At 38.5% G+C, this 26,023-nt stretch overlaps 1 non-coding gene across 1 annotated transcript; it reads right to left on the bottom strand.

The window, feature by feature from the left end:
• Positions 1 to 1,230: 1,230 nt before the first annotated feature.
• On the bottom strand, positions 1,231 to 1,337 carry LOC127542189 (U6 spliceosomal RNA). The gene has a single exon (XR_007948577.1). It is a non-coding gene; the product is annotated as a U6 spliceosomal RNA (small nuclear RNA).
• Between the last annotated feature and the right edge of the window lie 24,686 nt (positions 1,338 to 26,023).

Raw genomic sequence — 26,023 nt, 5'->3', positions numbered from 1 at the left:
CAAGAAAGAATTGTAGGAAATGATGAAGATTGAAGTGAATGGAACCAGGAAAATTTTCAGTTTATTTATTTATTTTTAATTAACATTGCTTTATGAATCATATTAGGAAAGAAAAATCATAACAAAAGGGAAAAAAACATGAGAGAGAAAAAAGAAGCGACCATAGCATGTGTTGGTTTACATTCAATTTCCAAAGTTGTTGTTGTTGTTGTTGTTTTTCTGGATGCAAATGGCATTTTCTATCCAAAGTCTCTTGAGATTGCTTTGGAATCCTGAACCATTGAGAAAAACCAAGTTTTTCATGGTTGATCATCGAATATCCTTGCTGTTATTGTGTATAATGTATTCCTGGTTCTCTTTCTCAGGATCAGTTCATGAAAACCTTTCCAGGACTTTCTAAAATCAGCTTGTTCACCTTTTTTTATACAAAAATAATATTCTATTATCTTCATATATCACAACTTATTCAACTATTTTCCAATTGATAGGCATCTTCTCATTTTCCAGTTCTTTGCTACCACAAAAAGAGCTGCTACAAACATATTTGCACATGTGGATTCTTTTCCCTCCTTTATGATTTCCTTGGGATACAGACCCAGTAAAGATACTGCTGAATCAAAGGGTATGCACAGTTTGATAGCTCTTTGGGCATAGTTCCAGATTGCTTTCCAAAATGGTTGGATCATTTCAATTCCACCAACAATGCATTAGTGTCCCACATTCCCCCTAACATTTATCATTATCTTTTCCTGTCATCTTAGCCAATCTGAGAAGTGGGAAGTGGTACCTCAGAGTTTTAATTTGCATTTCTCTAATCAATAGTGATTTAGAGCATTTCTTCATATGACTATAGATGGCTTTAATTTCATCATCTGAAAATTGTCTATTCATATGCTTTCATATTTGGGGCACAAAAACATTTTATACAACATTGTGAAGATAAACACCTTTGAAAACTTAAGGATTCTGATCAATACAATGAATCAATAAGACTGATGACAAAATTGCTCCAAATGATGGACTCAAAATGAATAAAGCATACATTTTTGAATGTGGCCAATGCATTTTGCTTCTTTTTAAAAAGTTTTTTTTTTGGGCAGGGGGGAGGGAGACAGGTTAACAAGGAGAACAAAATAAATGCTTGTTATTGAAAAAATGATTTTTATTATAGTTTTTTATTTATAAGATATATGCATGGGTAATTTTTCAGCATTAACAGTTGCAAAAACAAAAAATATGGAATGCTTCACGAATTTGCGTGTCATCCTTGTGCAGGGGCCATGCTAATTTTCTCTGTATGGTTCCAATTTTAGTATATGTGCTGCCGAAGCAAGCACGATAAATCATTTTTTAAAGGGCATTGACAAGTGTTGCCCTCTGATATATGTCTAGCATAGAATAACCAAGATGATGAGACACCAAATGATCCAAAATGTCAATTAAAGGAACTAAGACTGTTTAGCCTGGGAAATCAAACACATCTAAAAGGGATAAGGGCAGAGAGATTTATTCCGCTCAGTTTTATCAGGCCAAATGATAAACAATAGGAAGAAATCTCAGAGAGGTAGATTTTGGCATGATAAAATTTACAATCAGAGCTGTCTCAACAATGGCACAGACAACAATTGGAGAAAATCACTTTCACTAAAGGTATTTAAGATGAGGCTGAATGACTTTCAGTCAAGTCCTTAGAGATATAAGCTTTATTATTATTGCTATCTCATTATCCCTGTTTGGAATTTCCCTCTCTCCAACTTCTTTGCTTGATCTATACAATTCAGGGGTCCTCAAACTATGGCCGGGCCAGATGCAACAGCTGAGGACGTTTATCCCCCTCACCCAGGGCTATGAAGTTTTTTTTTTTTTTTATTTATTTAAAGGCCCACAAAACAAAGTTTTTGTTTTTACTATAGTCCGGCCTTCCAACAGTGTGAGGGATAGTGAACTGGCTCCCTATTTAAAAAGTTTGAGGACCCCTGAATCCTTCCATCTTCCAGATCCTATCTTGGCCTCCAGCATCTTCTCTGATTGTCCCAATCAACATTATGTCCTTCCTTTCTTGGCCACCCGTAGCAGTGACCAGCCCAAACTCACTTTCTAGTACTTCCTTTCATCAATTTCTCAGTTATTCTCTGCCTTATCCATAGCTGTATCTTCTGTCCCCAACCAGACCATAAGTTCCCTGAGGGCAATGAAAATATCTCCTCCAACTCCCCCAGAAAGAGAAACTTAGGGGAGGACACACACACACACACACACACACACACACACACACACACACATACACATCATATAGGTTTAATAAACATTTGTTTCAGTTGGCAAATTTACAGACCATCAGAGCTAGGAGGTTTTGTTTGAGCTGCCGAGTCTAATTCTCTCATTTTATTGGCTCAAAAGAAGTGATTTATTATGTAATCCTGGTTACACAGCTAGTCAAGGACAGCATCTAGATTAGAACTGGTATCTCCTGACTTCAAGCCACTGGATCATCATGGAGTCCTTGATTGTAAAACATGGAAGGACCCTTAATACTCTTATCATTTCTAATCTAACCACTCTCCTTTTACAGATGGAGAAGGAAAGTTCCTCCCTAGGATGGAGAATAAATAACTCACCTCGTGTCTCATTGATCAAAAGTGGAAGATCTGGGACTGAATCCAAGCCTACTGACCCTTAGAGATTAGGGAAGACTTCATGGTGGACAAGGAATTAGGTTTAACTTTGGTAGCCTTTTTATGGACTTTTTATATCTGAGAGAGGCTTAAATCTCCAAATTCACGAAGAGAATTCCTCTGTCTTAAAAGCAAGGCATTTAAGGCTAGCTTAGCCCTGTGTTGTCCAAAGCCCCACCTCAGCTCTGATGAGTCTCCTCCCTGATCAGAGCACGCTTGCTGTTTGCCAACTGTCTGTGGTGTCTTATTCACAGAAAGCCTCTCAAAGGGGAGAAGAGACAGCTACTCCTTTCTGAACTTTGGAACTTGTAGACCCAGACAGATCCACCCCTACATACTTAGTATATCTCTCTGCAGCTGATATGCCACAGGAAAATAAGGCCCTGAGCTTGTGACCTCACTTGCATCTCAAGTGGTTAATCAGCTTGAAGTGGAGTTTAATGGTTGGAGCCAACCAGCCTTTTTGTGAGATCCCTGCCTTTCCCACTCCCCCAATCCCACCCAATATGTTGAATGCAATGCTCTGTTGCACTGATAGAAGAGGCTAGATCCTGCCTTGTGGGAGCTCACAGACTGGAATTGGAGGGATAAGGGAGGGAGAAAAGAAGCAGCCCTTTCCCTGTCCAACTCTCCTCAAGCAGAGATCAGGATGATGGTAAATAAGAAACCAAGAAACTCTGGGGCAGTAACTTCTGAAGTCCAAACTTTGATATCTCATCTGAGATTACACAAATGGACAAGATGGAGAAATTGAAGCAAAATGATAGAACAGCTCAAAACTAATGTCCCTAACTACAGCCATTCAGGGATCAGTATAAGAGAGAAAAGTCAATGTAAACTGGTCCCAAGAAGTTCCACCATTTTTATCAGCAGTGTCAATAAAGATATGAAAAACATTTTGAAAAAATCAAAAGATGACAGGAATCTGTAAGGGACCGATAATGCAATGGATAGCAGGAAAAAATGAAAGATATTTCAGCAGCCACGAATTATATGCAAAATCCCCTTAGAAGAAATGTGAGGGAATATGAAAGATCTGGACCTGGAATATTATCAGGACAAGCACCCAATTGCTGATGGGAAACTCCTCTTAAGGATGCAAAGCAGCAAATCTCAAAGAGTTGTTCAGGACACCAAGAGAAGCCACTAAATATCCAAGGTGACATCAATTAACTTGGTTTCCTAGCAATTATGTATCAGAGGTGAGCCTTGAAGTCAGGTCCCTTTCTCCCCATCTGATTACTTACTATTCCATGTTCAGTTCCTCTCCAGATAAAATTATAAAGAGGTGATAAATTTAAAATTCTACACAGTTTCAAGTAACATTTTCACCAGTGCAGAATGGGCCTGGGATGTGGGAGCAATCATTTTTTTTAGCTTTTTATTTATAAGTTATATGCATGGGTAATTTTACAGCATTGACAATTGCCAAATCTTTTGTCCCCTCCTTCCCCCCATCCTCTCCCCTAGATGTCAGGATGACCAATACATGTTAAATATGATAAAGTATAAATTAAATACAAAATAAGCATACATGTCCAAACAGTTATTTTGCTGTACAAAAAGAATCAGACTTTAAAATAGTGTACAATTAACCTGTGAAGGAAATCAAAAATGCAGGTGGACAAAAATATAGGAATTGGGAATTCTATGTAATGGTTCTTAGTCATCTCCCAGAGTTCTTTCGCTGGGTGTAGTTGGTTCAATTCATTACTGCTCTATTGGAACTGATTTGGTTCATCTCGTTGCTGAAGATGGCCAGGTCCATCAGAATTGATCATCCTATAGTATTGTTGTTGAAGTGGGAGCAATAATTTTTGTAGAAAAAGACCTGGGGCTTCTAGTGAACCATGAGTTCAATATAAATCAATGGTAATGACAGGATCAGTAAAGGACCAAATGTAATCTTGGAATATATCAAGAGAGGTATAGTATGCAGACTTATGGCTCTTAATATTTTTGGACGTCATAGACCCCTGTGGCAATCTGGTGAAGCTTTCTCAGAATATTTTTTATTTTGTTTTGTTTCCCATAATATTATTTCCATAATATTTCATAATATATTCTATATATATTTTCCACAATATTATTTTTATTTTCCCCCAGTTAAAACAATTTCTTTCAATTTGTTTTTTTTTAAACTTTTGAGTTCCAGACTCTGTGCCTTCTTCCTTTCCCAACCCCTCATTGAGAAGACCCATGTGAATTTGTGCAAAACACTTCCACAAAAATCTAAAGAAAACATAGATCTCTCCTTGCCAAAAAAGACCCTCAAGAAAAATAAAGTTTAAAAAAAGTATTCTTCATTCTGTATTCAAACACAATCATTTCTTTCTCTGGGTATGGATAGGATGGCTTCTAAATGCATAAAATAAAAATGCCTAGGATTACAAAGAAATACAGTTAGACTAAGCTGAGTAGCCACTCCATCTTAGAATTTGTGATAAAAGAGAAAAAAGCCAGGCACAGTCTGACATGCCTCTTGGATTTGGGAGAGAAGATTTCAAAATGTTAAAAAAAAAAAAAAGTGAGCAGGAGCCCATGAATTAAAATTCAAAAAAAAAAAAAAAGAAAGAAAGAAAGAAAGAAAGAAAGAAAGAAAGAAAGAAAGAAAGAAAGAAAGAAAGAAAGAAAGAAAAAGAAAAAAGACTGTAGAACCACTTGCTTTAAAGTGTGCTTGTTTTTTTTTTTTTCTTGTTTTTTTTTTCAGCCAAGAAGAATAATGTTTGGATTAAAAAGGATTGAGCAAAAATGTCTCCTGGGGAGTCAATCACTTAAGATAAGCAAGGAGATAGTAGGAGTGAATTTATCTGCCTCAGTTGAGTACAAATCAGCAGAGCCAGATGAACCACATAAACAAGATGGGAAAAAGCATTTATTGCTAAGACACCTCTGATCTCAGAAACATCATGGAGAACTATGGAGTTACTTCAGAATTGGAAAAGGATCCATTCCAATTTGCAAAAAGGAAAAGAATAGAATTTAACTCAGAATGAGATCTGGTTGATGACAAAATTATGATCCAAATATATATTGGTAGAACATGTATAGTTTTTATCATATTGCTTGCCTTCTCAATGATGGGGGAGGGATAGAGGCGAGAGAGAATTTGGAATTCCAAATTGCAAAATAAAATAAAATAAAATGAAGACTAAAATTGTTTTTACATGTCATTGAGGAAAAATTTAAATTTGAAAATTTTCACATTAAAAAAGACTTTGTGTGATAAAAGATTGGGTTGACTCTATTCTGATGAAAATAATATTAATATCTGCAAAGTATAGACCCATGAATTTTATTTCAGTTCTTGGGGAAATTCTAGGCTGCCTTTTTATATTATTATATAAAATCTCAGGAAAAAATCTAGAAGAGAAATGCTAAAGAGCTAGCATGAATTCATCAAGAATAGCTTATATGTGAATAATCTTAAAACAGAATGATTAGAATAGTGAACTGAGGGGATGCTGTTGATATTGCTAATCTGAATATCAGGAAAGCATCTGCCAAAGTCTCTCATGCTTTCTTTAGTGAGCACATGGAGAGATATATCATGGAACTGGTTGAATGATTTCTTGTCAAAGAATCATTAATGGTCCAATGTCAACTTGGAAATAGATCTCTAGTAGAATGCCCTAAAGATCTATGTCTTGCCTTATGCTGTTTAATATTTTTTATCAGTGACACAGATGCCTATTATGGGCAGAGACAGCAGACTTAGCCAATTTCCAATTGATTCAAAATTGGAAGAGATTTTTGATCTAGTGGATGTCAAAAGTATGATAGAAAGATATAGACAGAATCAAAGATTGGATTGACTCTAATTATTAATACAATTATAATTAGACTTTCCCCTGAGTTCTAAATTAAATTTCACAAGTATAAAAGAAGGAAGACATGGCTAAACACAAGTTGATCTAAAAAAGATCTGGAGATTGAAATGAGCTGCAAGCTCACCATGAGTCAACAGTATAGAACAGCTGTCCAGAAAGTTCATTCTCAAGCAACATTAGAATATTCGATTCATTCATTTTATAAATAAGGAAACTGTGGCTGAGAGAGATTCAGTAACTATCCCAGGGTTACCCAGATAGTTAATGTCTAATTCAGGATTCAAAATCAGGTATTCCAGACTTTACATCTGCATTCTATCCACTATGTCACCTCTCTGCCTCAACTTGAGAGAGTTGTGTGCAGAAAGCAGGATGGGGGAAGGTCCCCACTGGGTCCTTGTCAAGTCACATGTAGAATATTGTATTGGGGAGGGGGTATGGTATCATATTTCAGGAAGGACATTGAGAAATTAGGAACCATCCAGAGGATGGAGGACAACCAGGAGGGTAGAAGGTCTCAAGATCATTTCCTCTGATGAATATTTGAAGGAACTGTGAATCTTTAGCCTGGAGAAGAGAAGACTTAGAGGAGATAGAATAACCAACTTTGCATATCTAAAAGGTTTTCATGTGGGAGAGCCGATAGACTTGTTCTGCTTGGTACCAAAGGGTAAAAGAACGAGCAGTGGCAGAAATTACCAGGAGGCAAGTTTGGGCTTGATATAAGAAAGACTTTCTATCAATAAGGATCATCTCAAAGTGAAATATGTTCATTAGACATCTTCAGGCAAAGGGTAAATGGCTTATCAGATGTGTTGTAATGCAGAATCTGATTGAGGTGTGAGTTGGAGTAGGTGGTGAGAGTGCAAGAGAGGTTGATAAAAAGAGGAAGAGGAGGAGGCGGAAGAGGAGGAGGAGGAGGAAGAGGAGGAAGAGGAGGAGGAAGAGGAAAAGGAAGAGGAGGAGGAGGAGGAGGAAAAGGAAGAGGAGGAGGAGGAAGAGGAAAAGAAAGAGGAGGAGGAGGAGAGGAGGAGGAGGAGGAAGAGGAGGAGGAGGAAGAGGAGGAGGAGGAGGAGGAGGAAGAAGAGGGAAGAAAGAGACAGAAAGAGAAAAGGAGATAGATATAGATATTGAGAGGAGATTCTGCTTCCTTTTTGTCATTGTTATCTCCAGCACCTAGCACAATGCATGGCACATAGTAAGCATGTAATAAATGCTTATTGAATTAAATGAAAGACAATTGAGTAAACCCAGAGAGAAAAGCTAAGAGACTGACAGAGACAAAAGCAGTAACAAAGAGAGACGAAGACAAGAGAGAAAGATTGAATCTGACTGGCTCATCGAAAATGGGCCATTATTTTCCCCTATGAGCAAATGTTAATTTATTGCCCCTCTAGTAATGGAAACATTCTTTTCTGGGGATTCACAGATTCAGCTTCTCCCCGTGAGTGAGCGAGCACAGAGGGACAGACCTCTGAAAAGAGAGTCTTTGTCTGAGGCTGAATTGGCTAATTTATGTCCTTATACTGTGACTTTAAGAAAGTGGGTCTGTGAGTGAGTTTATTAAGTGGAGTCAGTCTGTCTGACAGCAGGAACCTAGGGCAGGAGACAGAATAGCTGCTCATAAAAGGTAGAAGGCCAATTTTTTTAAGAGAAATAGCTACACTCCTCATAGGTGGCTCTTTGAAAGGGCCTACAGTAGGCATGAAGGAGGAGGGGGTTCTCTGGAGCCAGGAAGCCTGATTCCTTAAAAACAAGAAAGGCTTCTTGGTTCAGTGGATCGCATACTGAACTGGGGCTCAGAGGCTCTTGATTTGAAGCCTGGTTCTTCCACTTAGTACCTTTGTCCCCTTAGGTGAGTCATCTAGTCCTGGATAAGAAGGATGGCCTCTTAGCTCTAAATCCAGACCTGTCCAAAGGGACCAAGGCAAGAGACTCCCTCCATTCTGATGTCCTCAGAGTCACACAGTTTTGCCCTAGCCACGTCTTCTAAATCCAAAGCATCTCCCTCCCCATCAAATCCTAGCAAACTTTCCTTTGGGCAGAACCATAACTAGTCTTTTTTTTTTTAATATCAGGTGAGGACTTAGTAGGCTGAATTATTTTTTAAAATATGTTCAATTCTTCTAAACAAATTTCCATATTCATCATGGTGTACAAGAAAAATCAGATCAAAAAGGGGGGAGGAAACAAAACACAAGAAAGAGGAGGAAAAAACACCAAAAAAAGAGTGAAAATACTATGTTTTGATCCACATTCAGTCCCCATAATCCTCTTTCTGGATGCAATGGCTCTCTCCATCACAAGTCTATTGGAATTGCCTTGAATCACCTCTTTGTTTCAAAGAGCCAAGTCCATCAAAGGTGATCATCATATAATCTTGCTGTTGCCATGTACAATGTTCTCTTGGTTCTCCTCACTTCACTTAGCATCAGTTCATGTAATAGATAGAATTATTAAGACAAATTCCATTGAACATGGGATGTCACAAGGAAAGAAATGAGAAGGAAAGATTCTATGACGTAAGGCTCATGACAGGGGAAATTGAGTGGGGGAAAGAGGGAAGATTAGGACATCAAGAGATTAATCCATGAAAAGCCAACAGCAATGGGAAGGGATAGGGCACAAGGTGAGACCAGGAAAAGCTTACCTTTCATGCAGTGTGCTACCAATAATTTCCTAATTTAATCAATTATTCTTACAAACTAGGTGCTAAACTAAGTTATTTCTACACTGCTAAAGGATCAGAAATATTCTTGGCACCCTCTAAATTTCTGTGCCCTGAAACAAGGGACCCATCTCCCAATCCTAGTTATGCTATTTCTTCTAGGACAGGAAACACTAGGGTCTTTCGATCTCTTGGGACGTACAGAAAGTGTATCTCTGGAATCTGCCTTAGTTCTAAGACCTTTCTTATGATATATATTTAATTACAGTTTCTTGATCTGAATTAGGCCTTATCCTATTCCTAAATTTAAACATCCCTTGGGGAGCAATGAAGTGGAAAGAGCCCTAGCCTTGAAATTCAGAGTGCAAATTTTGGTTCCCACACTTATTAGCTATGTGCTCTAGTGCAAATAATTTCTATCTAAAGACCTCTGTTTCCAAATATGCAAAAGAGAAAAGAGGATAGAGGTGAGGGATAGATTAAGTGAACTCTAAGGTTGCATCCACCTCTAGAGAGATAGAGAAATGGAGAGAGAGAGAAGAAAAGAGACAAAGAAAGAATGAGTGAAGGAAAGAGAAAGAGAGAAAAGGAGATAGATGAGAAAAAATAGACAGAGACAGATAGAGAGAAGGAAAGAGAAACAGAGACAGAAAGAAAGAAAAGGAAAAAGATAGAGATTGAGAGACAGAGAGAAGGAAAGAGAGACAGGGACAGAGTATCAGGTCTCTACCTGTCTGCACAAACTCTGATTTCCAATTTCCAGTGCTACCAGTTTTGAAACTGCTACAAGATCAAACATTGGCCAAACCCCTTTGTAAACTATTTTTAAAAGACTGGAGCAGGAGTGGGGGAAGGGAGTAATGAAGCAGGAAAAAAGAAATGATGTAGAGGAGATTGGACATAGGAGGTAAGATTAGAAGCATCATGGGCTTAGATTCCCCAGTCCCCTTAATACCAAAGGAAAAGCCACCCCCCTTCCTAGTGTCTGTCCTAGAGGCCCCTGGCACACCTTGGGCAGGGCTTCTCCCAGGAATACCTGGGAAAAGCTATAGGCTCTAAATCTAGCCAGTGCCCCCACCATGCTGAGGGATGTTGGGAAAGACAACCAAGACCATGGTTCTGTCAGTCCAGAATTAGCACCCTACAATATAGCATCATTGAGAATTGAAAGGGAATTCAGAGATCACCCAGCCCCTCATTTTAAAGCTGAGGAAACTGAGCTCTAAAGTGAATTTCTACAATTTTTTCCCTACTTCTAATTTTCTACAAAGTATTGCTAAGGCTAGAAGTTGAACCAACGTCTTCCAGCTCCTAATTCGTAGGAAAGGGTGCAAAATAAAAAGGCTATAAACCTTCAGAGGAATATCAACTTTAAATCATGGGACCTGAGTTCAAACCAAGTTTTATCACTTACTATCTAAGTAATCTTGGGTAAGCAACTGTTTCTCTATCAATACAATAAAAAAGTTAAACTAGGTGACCCTATCTCTAATTAGGAAGGGATTTCTTTTGGGATGGGGAATTCATGGAGGAGCTAACATTTAGACTTGACCTTAAAAAAAAGAAGGGTTTTCGTCATTAGAGATGGAAGGCCATTTATGGCACGAACAAAGAACAATAAAGGTATGGAGAGAAACACAGTATGTGGAGCAGAGTAGGGAAAGATGAAGTTGAAAAAGTAGAATGGAGACAGATTGCAAAAAGGCCTTGAAGGCCAGACTTAGAAGCTTACATTTTGTTCTCTGATAATGGGGAGCCACAGGAAGTTTCTGAACCAGAGAGTGATGAAGTAAGAATGAAGAATTGTCTAGGAGTGAATGGGGGAGGGACTTGAGGTAGTGAGAGCTAAAGGACATTCGCAGGGTAACGGGGATCCTGAGAAGACATTATTTCAAAACAAGCCTGGAGACATCTACTTTAGAATGTGAGAGACTGAAAATTTGTGCCTGATGGTCCATTTCTGGATAAGGGTCCACATCTCCAGGTCTCCTATCCCATCCTAACCATCCTCCTCCCTGCCTCTCCAATCCCAATTCAGATAGGTCAGGTTTCCTGTTAAAAGGAAAGAAGAGACAGTCCTGAAACTCTCTTGTGTACACTTTTTCCTGATCTGAGCCATATGACCTCATAGAAGTAGGGGAGCCCCAGAGAAGGGGAGAGATCTATTTTGCTTTTTTGGCTCCAAGCCAAGAGCCCAGCCCAAATGCCATCTTAATTACCTGTGTGAATTATTAGCTGAGTTCTGATCATGAGTTTACTCAGTGCCATTGGCTAATCCAAGTGTTCCAGTGGGTGGCCAAAAGTGCCTCCCACTTTGTCTCAGGAAAATTTTCCTAGGCCACCTAACAGCTGGACAGAGGACAGGCAGGGTGAAACATCACCCAAGAATTCTGAGTCCAGTCTCTTGCCCTGCAAGTCAATGCTTTTGGGAATATCATCCTTAGAAAAATCCTTTTTCTTTTCTTTTCATTATTTTCTTTCTCTTTTTTACATTTTGACCAGGGACTCAACCTTTTTGTTTCATGGATTCCTTTTTTTTTAAATAACATTTTATTTTTCCAAATACATGCAAAGATTGTATTCAGTATTCACCTTTTCAAAACCTTGGGTTCCAAATTTTTCTCCCTCCCTTCCCTTCTCACTTCTCTTCTAGACAGCAAGCAATCTGATATAGGTTAAACATGTTCAATTCTTCTAAACATATTTCCATAATCATTATGCTAAGCATGAAAAGTCAGATCAAAAGGGAAAAAAACATGAACAAGAAAATAAACAAGCAAACAACAACAGCAACCAAAAAAGGTGATAATACTATACTTTGATTCACATTCAATCTTCAGAGTTCTCTCTCTGGATGTAGATGGCATTTTCCATCACAAGTTTAAGTTTCATGGATTTTTTTGGCCATCTGATGAAACTATGGACCCTTTCTCAAATAGATTTATTCTCAAATAAAGGCTTGTTGCCTACATTCATAGTTGAAAGAAATGCTAGAATTTTATTAAGAAGTAAGTGAAAATAAAGATGTAATTTTTTTTCCATCCAAGTTCATAGATGGCCTAAAATCTACTTATGGATCTTTCATGAGGTCACTTGATAGAGGGAACTCCTGGTGAAAAAACCCTTCACCAAGTGAAATCAGTAAGTGCTCTGCCACAAGGCTTCTTAAACTTTTTCCACTCATGACCCCTTTTTGACCGAGAAATTTTTACATAACCCAGGGTATAAAGGTATATAAAATAGGTATACAAATCAAATATTTGCTGATAATAAATCATAAAGAAACTGATTTTAAAACCAGACATTGGTATGCACATAATTTTACCATTTATTAAAGAGGAAAGCAAATTTCCATACTAATGAAATGGATATGCTTATTTTTACATAAAAAATTAAATTTTTACATAACTCTTACTGTTGGCAATTTTTTTGCAACCTCCACATTCAATTATGTGATCCCATATTAGGACACAAATCATAGTTTAAGAAAATTTGTCTACAATTCATAGTCTTTCTTTTTTTTTTAATTAGAGATTTTTATTTACAAAGTTATATGCATGAGTAATTTTACAGCATTGACAATTGCCAAACCTTTTGTTCCAATTTTTCCCCTCCTTCCCCCTATCCCTTCCCCCTGATGGCAGGTTAACCAATACATGTTAATTAATTACAATATTACAATTTAATTACAGTAATTAAATACAATATAAGCATACATATCCTAACAGTTATTTTGCTGTACAAAAAGAATCAGAGTTTGAAATAGTGTGTGAAGGAAATCAAAAATGCAGGCAGACAAAAATAGAGGGATTGAGAATTCTATGTAATGGTTCATAGTCATAGTCTTTCAGAGCTATGAGAAACACTGAGAAGTTAAAAGACTTGCCTAAAGTAGTACATGATTCTAGGTTTATGATTGCATGTCAGAGACAGGACTTGAACCAAGATTTTCTGACTCTGAGAAAAGCTCTATATGCCTTATGTCAGTGCTACCTCCATAATAACCCTAATAACTGACATTTCTAGGGCATTTTATGCATTATTTCATTTGACTCTTCACAACAGCCTTGTGAAACAGGCACATCAGAAGTATTATTACCTTCAGTGTTGAGGGGATTTCCCCAGAGGAAGAATCTGGAGTTCAGAGGAACAAAGTATTTTCCCCCAAGATCACCCAGGAAGTGAAAGGTTAGTGTTCTTTTCCCCAGACCTACAACTTTCCTTTTCAACCTATGATTTTAACCCAGAGATTCTCAACAAGGAAGAACTTCAGAAGACATCATCTGGTCCAACCTATTCTTGAACAAGAATCCCTCTCTAATTTCCCCCAATAAGGAAGTAGCCATCTATCCTTCCCAGACTTTTAGTGACAATGAAAAGCTTTCTACCTTCCAAGAAAACCCATTCCACTTTTGGACGGCTCTGATTGTTGGGAAGCTTTTCCTTAGATCAAGCCAAAATCTACCTTTCTGCAGTTTTACCCAATAGTCTTAGTTCTGCCCACTGGGGCCAAGCAAAATACGTCTAATCCCTCTTATACATGACAGCCCTTCACATACTTGAAAATAGTTACCATTTCTCCCTCTGTCATCTTTTCTCCAGACTAAATATCCCCATTTACCTCAACAGAGCCTCTGACTTGTCTTTCCCACAGCCTGAGATCCCAAGAGATTTTTGGCCGCCATTTCCATGGAATGGATTTATCTTAAGCTTACAACTTACTAACACTCCCAGAGCTTTTTTAAGTTGTCAGGCAGTCCTTCCCCCATCATATTATTCCTCTGATCAAAAAAACTCCACAGTTTGGCATTCAAATACATTCACTGATTCATTCATTTTCTCAACCAACATTGTTGATTAAGGACGCCTACAATATACACAGCCATGTACTAGGAGCTCAGTCCAATGACACAGGCCTCCTGGCTGATCCATGTACAAGACACTCCATCTCTTGGCTTTAGAAATTATCTCTGGCTGTAATCTATGTCTGGAATGATCGCCTCCTCAATTCTGCCCACTGACTTTAGCTAAAATCTCATCATTTACAGGAAGGCTTTCTCAACTCCTCTTAATTCTAGTGCTTTTCCTCTGTTAATTATTTTCCATTCTTCCTGTGGGTTGATTGTTATACATACATACATATATATGTGTGTGTGTGTGTGTGTGTGTGTGTGTGTGTGTGTGTGTTATTTGCTTGCTATCTTCTCCCACTGGATTGTAAACTCTTTGAGGACAGGAATTGTCCTTTGTCTCTTTCTTCAATGCCAGGGCTTATCACATAACTACCACATAGGAGATACTGGATAAATCTTTAATTGATTGATTGGAGAAGAGGCAGAATTTTGATAAAAAAAAAATTCAGTGGATTTAATTCCTATCTTCATGGAGTGGACAATCTAACAGGGAGAGTAGAACATACAAAAGGACAAATCAATGCATGATAAATGCTTTAAAAAGATACTAGACCAAGTAGAAGGTATAGGCTAAGGAGAGGAGTGTGGTTACTAGGCAGAATTGAGAAAATCAGAGACTTCTTGCAGGAAGCAGCATTTTAATTTTTTCCCCTCTTAGTTGTTTGCTTTTATTTTTTTAATAGTATTTTTCCCAATTACATGTCAAGACAGTTTTAGCATTTTTTTTATTAAAGCCTATTTTATTTTAAAATATATATACATAGATAATTTTTCATCATTAATCTTTGCAAAACCTTGTGTTCCAAATTTTCCCGCATTCTTCCCACCCCCTCCACTTAGGTGGCAAGTAATCCAATATATGTTAAACATGTTAAAAATATATGTTAAATCCAATATATGTATGCATATTTATACAATTATCATAGCATTTATTTTTACAAGATTTTGAATTCCAAATTTTTCTCCCTCCCCTTCCCTCTTCCAAAGATGGTAGGTAATTTGATACAGGTTATATATGGGCTATCATATAAAATGTATTTCCATATTAGTGAATATGTGAAAAAAGAAACAGATCAAAAGGGAAAAAAACATGAAAAAGAATAAAGTGGAAAAAAGTATGTTTTAATCTGCATTCAGAGTCCATCAGTTCTATTTCTGGATGTAGATAGCACTTTCTTTCATGAGCCCTTAATACTTGATGAGTTATACTTAGTTGATCATCAGACAATGTTGCTGACACTGTATACAATGTTTTCCTGCTTCTTTTCATTTCACTTTGTTTCAATAAGCACATGTCTTTCCAGGTTTTTCTGAAATCTGCCTGTTCTTCATTTCTTATTGCACAATAATATTCCAATTGCATTCATATACTACAGATTATTCAGTCAATTCCCAAATTGATCAGTATTCCACTAATTTCTAATATTTTGTCATCATGAAAAGCACTGCTATAAATATTTTTGCACATGTAGGTCCTTTTTCCTTCTTTATCTCCTTGGGATACAGCGCTAGTAGTGGGATATTTCTGGATCAAAGGATATGCATAATTTGATTGCCCATTGGGCATAGTTCCAAATTGTTCTTCAGAATGGTTGGATCAGTTCACCTCCACTCCACCAACAATATATTAATGTCTCAATTTCCCCACATTCTCTCCAACATTTATTGTTTTTCTTCTTTGTCATATTAGCCAATTGGATAGGTGTGAGGTGGTATTTCAAAGCTGTTTTAATTTGCATTTTTCTAATCAAAAGTAATTTAGAACATGTCTTTATATACCCATAGATAGTTTTGATTTCTTTATCTGAGAACTGCTTGTTCATATCCTTTGACCATTTATCAACTGGAGAATGGTTTGTATTCATGTAAATTTGACTCAGTTTTCTATATATTTGAAAAATGAGGCCTTTGTCAGAGACACTTGCTATAAGGATTGTTTCCCAGCTTTCTGGTTTCCTTCTAATCTTGGTTGCTTTGATTTTGTTTGTGCAAAAGCTTTTTAATTTAATATAATCAAAATTATCTATTTTATATTTTTGTAATGTTCTCTTTTGTTTGATAATGAATTCTTCCCTTTTCCATAAATCTGACAGGTACACTACTCCTTATTCTTCTAATTTGGTTATGATGCCACCATTTGTGGCTTATCTTACTATACTTTGACCTTATCTTGATATGTGGTATGAGATGTTGATCTATATACCTAGTTTGTGCTCTATTGTTTTCCTGAAATATAAATTCTGCTTCCATTTTATGAAGAGTTCATCCCATTTACATTCATGGTTATGTAAATAACTAACTGTGTATTTCTCACCATGCTATTTTTCCTCCCATTCATCCTCTCTCTCTCCTTTCACTCTTTCCTTCCTCAACAGTGTTTTGCTTCTGCCTATTGCCTCTCCCTGTCATCCCTCTCTTCTGTCAGTTTCTCTCTTCTACTTCACCCCTTTATTTAATTTCTTCTCTGTGCCTCAGTTTTTCTCAGATGCAACATGAGGGTTTGGATTGGATGGTCCCGCAGGTCTCTTCAGGCTCTAGACCTAAAATCCTATTATCTATTATTATGATTATAGATTTTCTTTTTTTTAATAATTTTTTATTGATAGAACGCATGTCAGGGTAATTTTTTACAGCATTATCCCTTGCATTCATTTCTGTTCCGATTTTTCCCCTCCCTCCCTCCACCCCTTCCCCCAGATGGCAAGAGTCCTTTACATATTGAATGGGTTGCAGTATATCCTAAATACAATATATGTGTGCAGAACCAAACAGTTTTCTTGTTGCACAGGGAGAATTGGATTCAGAAGGTATAAATAACCCGGGAGGAAAAACAAAAATGCAAGCAGTTTATATTCATTTCCAGTGTTCTTTCTCTGGGTGTAGCTGCTTCTGTCCATCTTTGATCAATTAAGGCTCTCTTTATCAAAGAGGTCCACTTCCATCAGAATACATCCTCAAACAGTATCATTGTTGAGGTATATAATGATCTCCTGGTTCTGCTCATTTCACTCAGCATCAGTTCATGTAAGTCTCACCAGTCCTCTCTGTATTCATCCTGCTGGTCGTTCCTTACAGAACAATAATATTCCATAACGTTCATATACCACAATTTACTCAACCATTCTCCAATTGATGGACATCCTTTCATTTTCCAGCTTCTAGCCACTACAAACAGGGCTGCCACAAACATTTTGGCACATACAGGTCCCTTTGCTTTCTTTAGTATCTCTTTGGGGTATAAGCTCAGTAGAAACACTGCTGGATCAAAGGGTATGCACAGTTTGATAACTTTTTGAGCATAGTTCCAAATTGCTCTCCAGAATGGCTGGATGTGTTCACAATTCCACCAACAATGTATCAGTGTCCCTGTTTTCCCACATCCCCTCCAACATTTCCCATTATCTTTCCCTGTCATTCTAGCCAATGATTATAGATTTTCAACAGTATTGTTTTGAAGCTTCTCTCTAGCAAAAGAGGTCATAACAAGTAGATATCCTCTGAGAATTCCTATAATCAACAACTTCAAGGCCTTGCAGCCAGCCTTCCTCCAACCTTAGCTAGGCTGGTCACTGGGACTATGCTCCAGGCCTACCCAACTTGGAAGAACCTACCAGATCTTGGACTCTGTTCACACTGCTTGATTTTGAGATCTCCCAGTCACCTCCAGGTCACCTTGAGTTGAGGAGTTACCATGAATTATTACCATTATTCCCAAACAAGCAAAAAACCTCTCCTCTTCAACACAGGCACTTGCCACCTATGAGGTACAATTTAACACAGGATTCTAGTTTATATCACTCTAGGGAGACACTTTTTCCTTTTTCATAGGGTGTTTTCTGAGGGTGGAGCCCAGATCCATTCCTCCAGAACCAAGTCCAGGGAATGGTTTTGCCTTGTTTTGTATCTGCAGACCTTAGCACGATGCTGGCACACAGTAAGTACTTAAGAAATGCTCGTGGATTGATTGATTGACAACTCATTCCATGACCCTATCAGGGGTCTATTTCTCTTTGCCATCTGCCTGGAGGTGAACGCCCATGATTTGTGATCCTCTCTGTGTGCATGTTCAAGCACATGCCTGTGTTTAGCTTGCCTTGAACTGTGCATATATGCACGTATTTAAAGAGATTTGTCATTTTGTGGAGGAAATGTAATTTTAATTAAATTAAACTAATTTTAGTCATGCCAGACTACCCTCATTTCCTTTCTTTCACAATGTTATTTGACTGGTAAGATAGAAGAATGCCCTAACTATGAGATCCCTGAATGATGAAGACATTTGGGACAGATGGAGAGAAATGGGCTCAATGACAAGGGGATGAGGAAAGGAGGGTGGGAGAATGCTTATTTGGACCAGAAACTCCAACCTCGGAAACTCCCTCCACTAAAGCAGATCACCAACTCTTGCAATTTCTTGTCTTAGAGAGTTTCCTGAGGTACTGGGAGCCTAAGACATCTGCCCAGAGTCATATAGGAAGTGCATGTTGGAGGTAGGATTTGAATTCAGATCTCTCTGATTCCAAAGCTGACATTCTGACCATCTGTTATGCCATCCTATAACATTCATAGAAATAAAATGTCCAAAACAAAGGGAGATAATATGCCAAACATGATCAAATGAAATTTAATAGGGATAAATGTAAAGTTCTTACCTGGAGCTCAAAAAATCATTTGCATAAATACAGAATAGAGTAGCCTATAGGGTATGGATAGAGTGTTGAGTTTGAGGTCAGAAGGACTTGGATTCAAATACTACTTCAGATATTCACTAGCTTTGTGGCAAGATGAATCACTTTCCTCATCTGTAAAATGGAAATAACAATAGCATATACTTTATAAGAAGGATAATGAGATAATATATAGAAAGGATTTTGTAATTATTATTGTGATTTGGAGCTAGGTGGCACAGTGGATAGAGTCCTGGATCTGAGTTCAAATTCAGCCTCAAATTATTAGCTGTGTGATCCTGAACATGTCATTTAACCCTAGCTCCCTATTTCCTCATGTGTAAAATGAGCTGGAGATGGAAATGGTAAGCTACTCTGGTGTCTTTGCCAAGAAAACCCTAAATGGGATCACAAAGTCAGACATGACTGAACAACAAAATTATTACTATTACTACTATTAGTGCTATTGCTACCATTATTTTAATATAGTTTGTATGAAAAAAATTCTGTAGGTTTCAATAGACTGCATGCTCAATAAAAGCCAGCAGTAAGATCTGGCCAAAAAAGTTAATTCAACTTTATAGGGCATGAAAAAAGGCTCATTCTCCAGAAGATGGGAGTTGATAGTTGACATTTCTATAGAACTCCACTGGCAGTGAATAGAGTGCTGGACCTGGAGTCAGGAAGACCTGAATTCAAATCACGTACTAACTTTGTGAGCTTGGGCAATCCCTTGATATTTGTCTACCTCAGTTTCCTCTGTTGTGAAACAAGAGATAATCATAGAATCTATCTTGCCAGGTTATTGTGAGAATCAAATGAGATATTTGCAAATGCTTGGCACAATGCCTGGCACATTGCAGATGTTCTATAAATGCTTGTTCCCTTCCTCCCCTCCTTCCCACCCTGGCCTGACCACATCTGGAAGACTAAGTCCAATCCTGGGTGATCTATTTCAGAAAAGATATTGATAAGTTGGGTTGAAATCAGATAGTGGCTGCCAGGATGGTGAAGGGCTGGGCAATCATGCCATGCAAGGATTAGTTGAAAGAACTGGGAGTATTTCCCAATTCTGAGAAAGGAAGACTGAATGGGCTGTAATTGGGGGAAAAAACAACTTTCTGAGTGGACTCCAGTACAAGATGCAGCCAAGTCCAACCCAATAAGAAGAAGGGCTTCTTAAATTGGGAGGATGTGAGTAGAGCCATGACTAGCAAATCTGGAGCCTGGAGCAAACACCACAAAAGGCAATCAAGTTTGAAGGCAAATAGCTGGGGAGGGTATCTTGAACCTTGGAACACTATTCCAAGGAGGGAGAGATAGAAGTCCTGATTAGTGAAACTCCAGAATACCAGCAGACTATTACTGGGAGATGGAGTAGGGTGGGGATAGGGCCAGGGAAGGGAGAAGGAGCAACATAAACTTAGTTTGACTATAGTTGCCAGGAAAAGGCTTTTCCCTTTGAGTAGCTTCTTCTTTTAACTGATCATTTTTATTAACTGGGCTCTAAAGTATTTCAGGTGTTTTTATCTGCTCAATGAGTATAAATGCTAAATATAAGGATCAGTATACTCTCAATTTTGGTACTTAGGGACAAAGTTCTAGTCACCTCACTCTAGTTATGGCTCTGGTTGTGGACCATATAAGAAAGACCCCCAGCTTCACAACTCCATCAGCAATCTATCAAAATCCTAATATTCCAGTGCTAGAGCTTTATTGCCCTTAGGCTCTGAAATGGACATGTCTTCAGAGGAAATCAAAAGAAAAAATATTGATTGAATCTTTCTGATTTGGAATCTAGTTTCAGAAGGGCTCTAGAAAGAGCTTCTGGACACCTAAAAATTGTAGTAACTAGGGAGATGCAAGGAGCATCCTTCATCATGAGCCCCAAATGTCCTAGGCTGGCTAAGGGCCTATGTGCCCTCACCCATTTGTCCAGGTGATGAAAGGCCTCATTCCAAAATCAGAGGAGAAGGGATGGACACAAAAGGGAGTTAGGAGCATGGTCTAGGTGATTTGGAAAGGAGGAGGAGCCCCAAACCTGTCCCCTGAGCAACAAAAACAGAATAGGGAAATAGAGTTCTAAATAAGTCCCAACCTCCGCTCTAGTGAATCAGTCAAGTTCAGATTTCCCTGTCCCAGCAAGCTGGTTTTCCACTATTAGCACCCGACTCCCCTCTCTCTTCCTGGGGGGCATTTATGCTGCTGGTCCATTCCAAACTGGCCTAATTCAGGTGGCTGGCTATCCCTTTGTTCAACTCCAGAGCTATCAGGCCCTCTCTCAGTCATGCCCATCCCTCTTCACCACTATCAATTACAGCCTCTGGGCAGCATCTTCTCTGCCAACAAGAATGAAGTGACTAGATGTAATATTGCATATTAGAGATATATGTCACTACAATAGATAATAGGATCTGTGAAGGCTGACTTGGTCTTTTTTTTTTCCTAATTTAGAGGAAGGGAGGAAGAAGGGAGGGAAGGAAGGAAGAAGGGAGGGAAGGAAAGAAGGAAGGAAGGGAGAGAGGAAGGAAGAAAAGGAGGAAGGGAGAGAGGAAGGAAGGGAGGGAGGAAGGAAGGAAGGGAGGAAGGGAGAAAGGAAGGAAGGAAGGAAGAAAGGAAGGAAGGAAGGAAGGAAAGAAGGAAAAAGGAAGCAAGGAAGGAAGGAAGGAGAGAGGGAGAAAGGAAAATGTTTAAAAATCAGTTCCAGAGAAAAGGCCTGGAAATCAGGAGACCTGACTCTGAATCTTTCCCATTAGCCTTAAACAAAGCTCTTCCCTTCCAAGGCTGTACTGACAAAACTCCACTCTATCTGTATCTATAAGGACAAGACCCCTGGCAGTCAAGAGCCCTGTGTTCTAATTCTGGATCTCCTTCCTTCCTGACTATGTGATCCTGGGCAAATGACTTAGTATCTCAGTTTCTTCTTTTGCAAAAAAAATGAGAGGCCTGGCCTAGTATTAAGCTTCCTGATCTCACATTTCATGTTCTACATTCCAGGTTTCCTTCCAACAAATACATCTTATAATCTATACTCCAAGGTTCCTCCCAACTCTAAAATTTTGTAATTCTCCCTCTCTTCCTTCTTGAAAATCCAGGAAGAGGTTTAGTTTCCTAATGTGCCCTCCCCATCCCACTTATACTACCCATAGGCACCTTGGAGGATGCAGCAGAAGGAAGGCTGAGAGGAGGACCAGCTGCCTGGGGCCCCTTCTCCTTGGCTCCTCCCCTTCCTCAGGCGTGAGCTGGCCCCAACTCTGGACTGGACTGGAGTCCAGGCTCCAGGCTGGTCTGCAGTTTAGCCTTCAGCCTCCTCTGGGGTGGGTGAGGGCCAGCAAGGATGAAGGATGAATAGTTTGCCCTCCTTTTGAATGGGCTGGTTTATTTTCTCTTCCCTTACAGGCTGTTTGCCTTGGATGGCTCTCCTATCCCCTCCTTCCCCTGCAACTTGCTAAATACACAATTTCATTCTCTTTTCTCCTTTTTCTTCTTTGGAAAAGGTGCTCAGGTTTAATGGTTGAACCCTAAGGTCCTGATCTATCCTTCTAGCTAACATAGGAGCCTCAGGGTAAGTTACTTTAAATTCACAGCCTTGGATTCCTTATATACTTGGCATTATAAATCTGTATTATGCCTCACAATGATCCACCAGCCCTTTCATCCATTGCTTTGAATTCTGTGGGGAAAGAGAGAGGGGAGAAAAGAGATAGAAAAGGTAGAGGGGAAGATAGAGCAGGAGATCAAGTCAAGAAAATCAAGCATTTAAAAGGAGAGATAGATGGGAGATAGAGAATAGGAAGAAAATGGGGGGAAGAGAAGAGTGGAAAAACAGAGTGCAGGGAGAGAAACAAGGAAAAAAAGAAAGGGGGAGGGAAAGAAGATGAAGAAGAAAGAAAGGGAATAAAAAAAGGAAGAAAGAGGAGGAGAGAGAAAGGTGGGGGTGGATTACAGGACCAAGATGAGGGTCTTATGAGTTCAAACATCCAAGCATAAAAGGTCACTGTCTTCAGTGGGCCTGTGATGTATTTAATTAATTACAATTTGATAATCACAGAAAGTAAATAACTCATTCAAGAGAAAAAAGATCTCTTGCCTGTCCTCCCTACTGGGTGTGCAGATGCCTAGCCCAGGCTGGTGGCCATGATGAGGAGCAGGGGGTAGATGAGCTGTTTGTTTTTGCATCTGTAAACTGGGCAGAGCTCTACTGTTTCCTAATAGGGTTTTGGCCATGGTGGGGCATGGATTGTGAAAGTGTTCACAGGCTGAGCCACAGCCTTGCACCCTGGCCCCAGGACCTGGCCCAGTCTTCTGAATAAAAAGCAAAGCTCCATGGAGCCGGGGATCTTCCAACTGAAAGGGGTCTAAGGGACCTGTGATCCAGCTCCTGACCCACTAGGAATGGCCTTTCCACCAATTTTTCATAAGCATTCATATAACTTTCAACTAAAGGCCCCCAGGGCCAGGAAGCCTATGACCTCACAGAACACTCTATTCCATCTTGGAATTGTTCTGGTTAAAAAAAAATACTGAGGAAAAACCTCCCTGTGACTCCCACACATTGTTCTTAGAATTCATCTCTTAGACTATCTAATCCTTCTCCCCTCCTGACAGCTTTTCAGATATTTGCAGGCAGAGATCACATCCCCCATCTTGTTTACTCATCTGCAGGTTAAGCATCTTCAACCAGTCTGTATTTGGACATGTCCTCCTCATCTAGGTCATACTCTCTAGTTGGACTCCATTTTTGTTGTTATTCAGTCATTTCAATCACATTTGACTCTCACTTATCCCAATTGGGGTTTTCTTGGCAAAGATCCTGGAGTAGTTTGCCATTTTCTTCTTCGATTCATTTTACATATGAGAAAACTGAGGCAATTAAGTGATTTCCCTGGGGTCACACAGCTAAGTGTCTGAGATCAGATTGAACTCATGAAGATGAGTCTCCTGATTTCAGGGCCAGCAGTCTATCCACTATATCACTTAGCTGCTCCACTGTCCCTCCCTAAAATATGTCAATTATTATTAATGGCCATTCAGGTGCAAACATTAAAGAATCAAATAACTTGTATTTATTGTCTTAGGGACTGTAAGAATGACAGACTCACAGAATGTTGAGAGAATTTAGGAAATGGAACAGAATGTATACTTTCAGAGCCAGAAGGGAAGATAGAATTTGGAAAGTCAAAGGTGAGAAGGAGCATAGAAGAAAGAAAATAAAAGCTGGAATGGGCATTAGAACAAAAAATGTAAGAGATGAGAAGGTCCTCAGTGCATGGGTATTAAAACATTGGAGCTGGAACAACATCCATAAATTGTTAGAACTCATAGGGACCTTAGAACTGATAGCAAAGCAAACCTCCTCATCTTGGCAGAGGAGCAGTAAAATGTAGGTGTGGAATGAGGTGTTACACATCACCAAAAATGGCTAATGTGTTCAACTGTTCTTTTTAAACTAAATTTCTTTGGTTCACACAACGGGTCTAATGGGGGTGAAGAGTTATTGAAAAGTGACAGGGATATTGGTTTAAAGAAGAAACAAATACTTGTATTTTTAAGAAAGTACTTTAGAGATTATTTAGTCCAAAATCTTCAGTTTGGGGAAACTGATGCCCAGAGAAACTGAAATGATCATCTCTGAAGCTCAAGTTCAGTGATGAGCAAAATGAATTGAGGGGGACCTGGTTCATTGATTGTCCTCAGGAAGCAAAAAGACTGAGGGTGGCTGACTCAGGGTCCCATAATTGTAATTCTAGTTGGAACTAAAGAAAGACTCTCTTTGTCTCTTTCTCTCTCTTTCCCTCCTTACTTTTTTCCCTGCCTTCTTTCCTCCCCCCTTCTCTCCCTCTCCCTCTCTCTTTCCTCATTTCACTCTGTATGAGTTCATAAAGTTTTCCCAGGTTTCTCTGAAATCAATTCCTTATTTCTCATAGGACAATAGAACCCCATTACATTCATATATGCCAAAATTGATGGTCATCCCCTCCATTTCCATTCTTTGTCCTGCAAAAGAGCTACCTTTTTTTCTCTTGACTTCCTTTTTTTGCACTTCAGAATTTTGGGGCAGCTCTATCTTTGCATATTTGGAAGTGCTCTATTTTTTAAACTTCATTTTCTCCCTGTAGAATTATAATCAGTTTTTATCTGAGTGAGTTATTCTAGGTTGTAAATCTACATCGCCTTTGCCTTCTGGAATACTGTATTCCAAGCTCTCTGTTTCTTTATGGTAGTGATTGTTGAATCATTTTTAATGTTGACTATAGTCCACTGGTATTTAAAATGTTTCTTTCTGATTGTTTGCAGTGTTTTTTCTTTGTTGTGGAAGCCCTGTATTTTGGCTACAATGTTTCTTGGAGTTTTCATCTTGGGCTTATTTTAGGAGGTGACTGGTAAAGTCTTCCTATTTATATTTTGTCCTTTGGTTCTAAGAGATCTAACAATTAGCTTTTGTGAATTCTTGAAAAGTAAATGTCTAAGGTAAAATAAAATTATATTCTGCTTCATATAGCCCCTTAGCTAAGGGACTTAGCACAATGAATAGAGTGCCTAGAATCAGAAAAATCTGAGTTCAAATTCAGTCTAAGATATTTGCTCATTGTACCACCTTAGGCAAGTCATTTAACCTCTGTTTACTTAAGTTTCCTCGATTGTAAAATGGTGGCAATAATAACATTTATTTATCAGGGTTGTTGTGAGGATTAAGTGAGATAATATTAGAAAGCTCTAAGCACAGTGCCTAGCATATAGTAGGCATTTAATAAATGCTTATTCCCTTCCCCTTTTCTCTTAGGACAGGGACTGCTTAATTGCATCCCCAGCATCTCACTGTGCACATAGTAGGCAGTAAATATTTTTTGAGTTGAATTGAATTAAATGCCACATCTCTCTATTGAACTGAAAGTTCTTTGAAGACAAGAATTGTAGTTTGAATTTTTAAATTTGTTTTTAAAATAGGTAATCCACTAGGTAGTACAGTGAATAAAGTGCTGAATTTGAAATCAAGAAGACTCATTAAAATCCTGTCTAAAATTTTTCTAGCTATGTGATGTTGGGCAAGTCATTTAACTTCTCTCAGACTCAGTTTTCTCATAGGTAAAATGGAAATTATAATAAACTCAGAGAGTTTGTTTTGCGGATCTAATGAGAAGATATATGCAAAATATTTTGCAAACCTTAAGAACTATTAAATGCCATCATTATCATCATCATCATCATTATTGGATTTTTATTCTTAGAGAGTAAAGCACAGGATCAGAGCTAAGATTTAAATCCAGAT

Source organism: Antechinus flavipes, chromosome 6, assembly GCF_016432865.1.
Source record: "Antechinus flavipes isolate AdamAnt ecotype Samford, QLD, Australia chromosome 6, AdamAnt_v2, whole genome shotgun sequence".
In the NCBI taxonomy this organism is placed as follows: Eukaryota; Metazoa; Chordata; class Mammalia; order Dasyuromorphia; family Dasyuridae; genus Antechinus; species Antechinus flavipes.
This window is presented reverse-complemented; position numbering and strand designations above follow the sequence as displayed.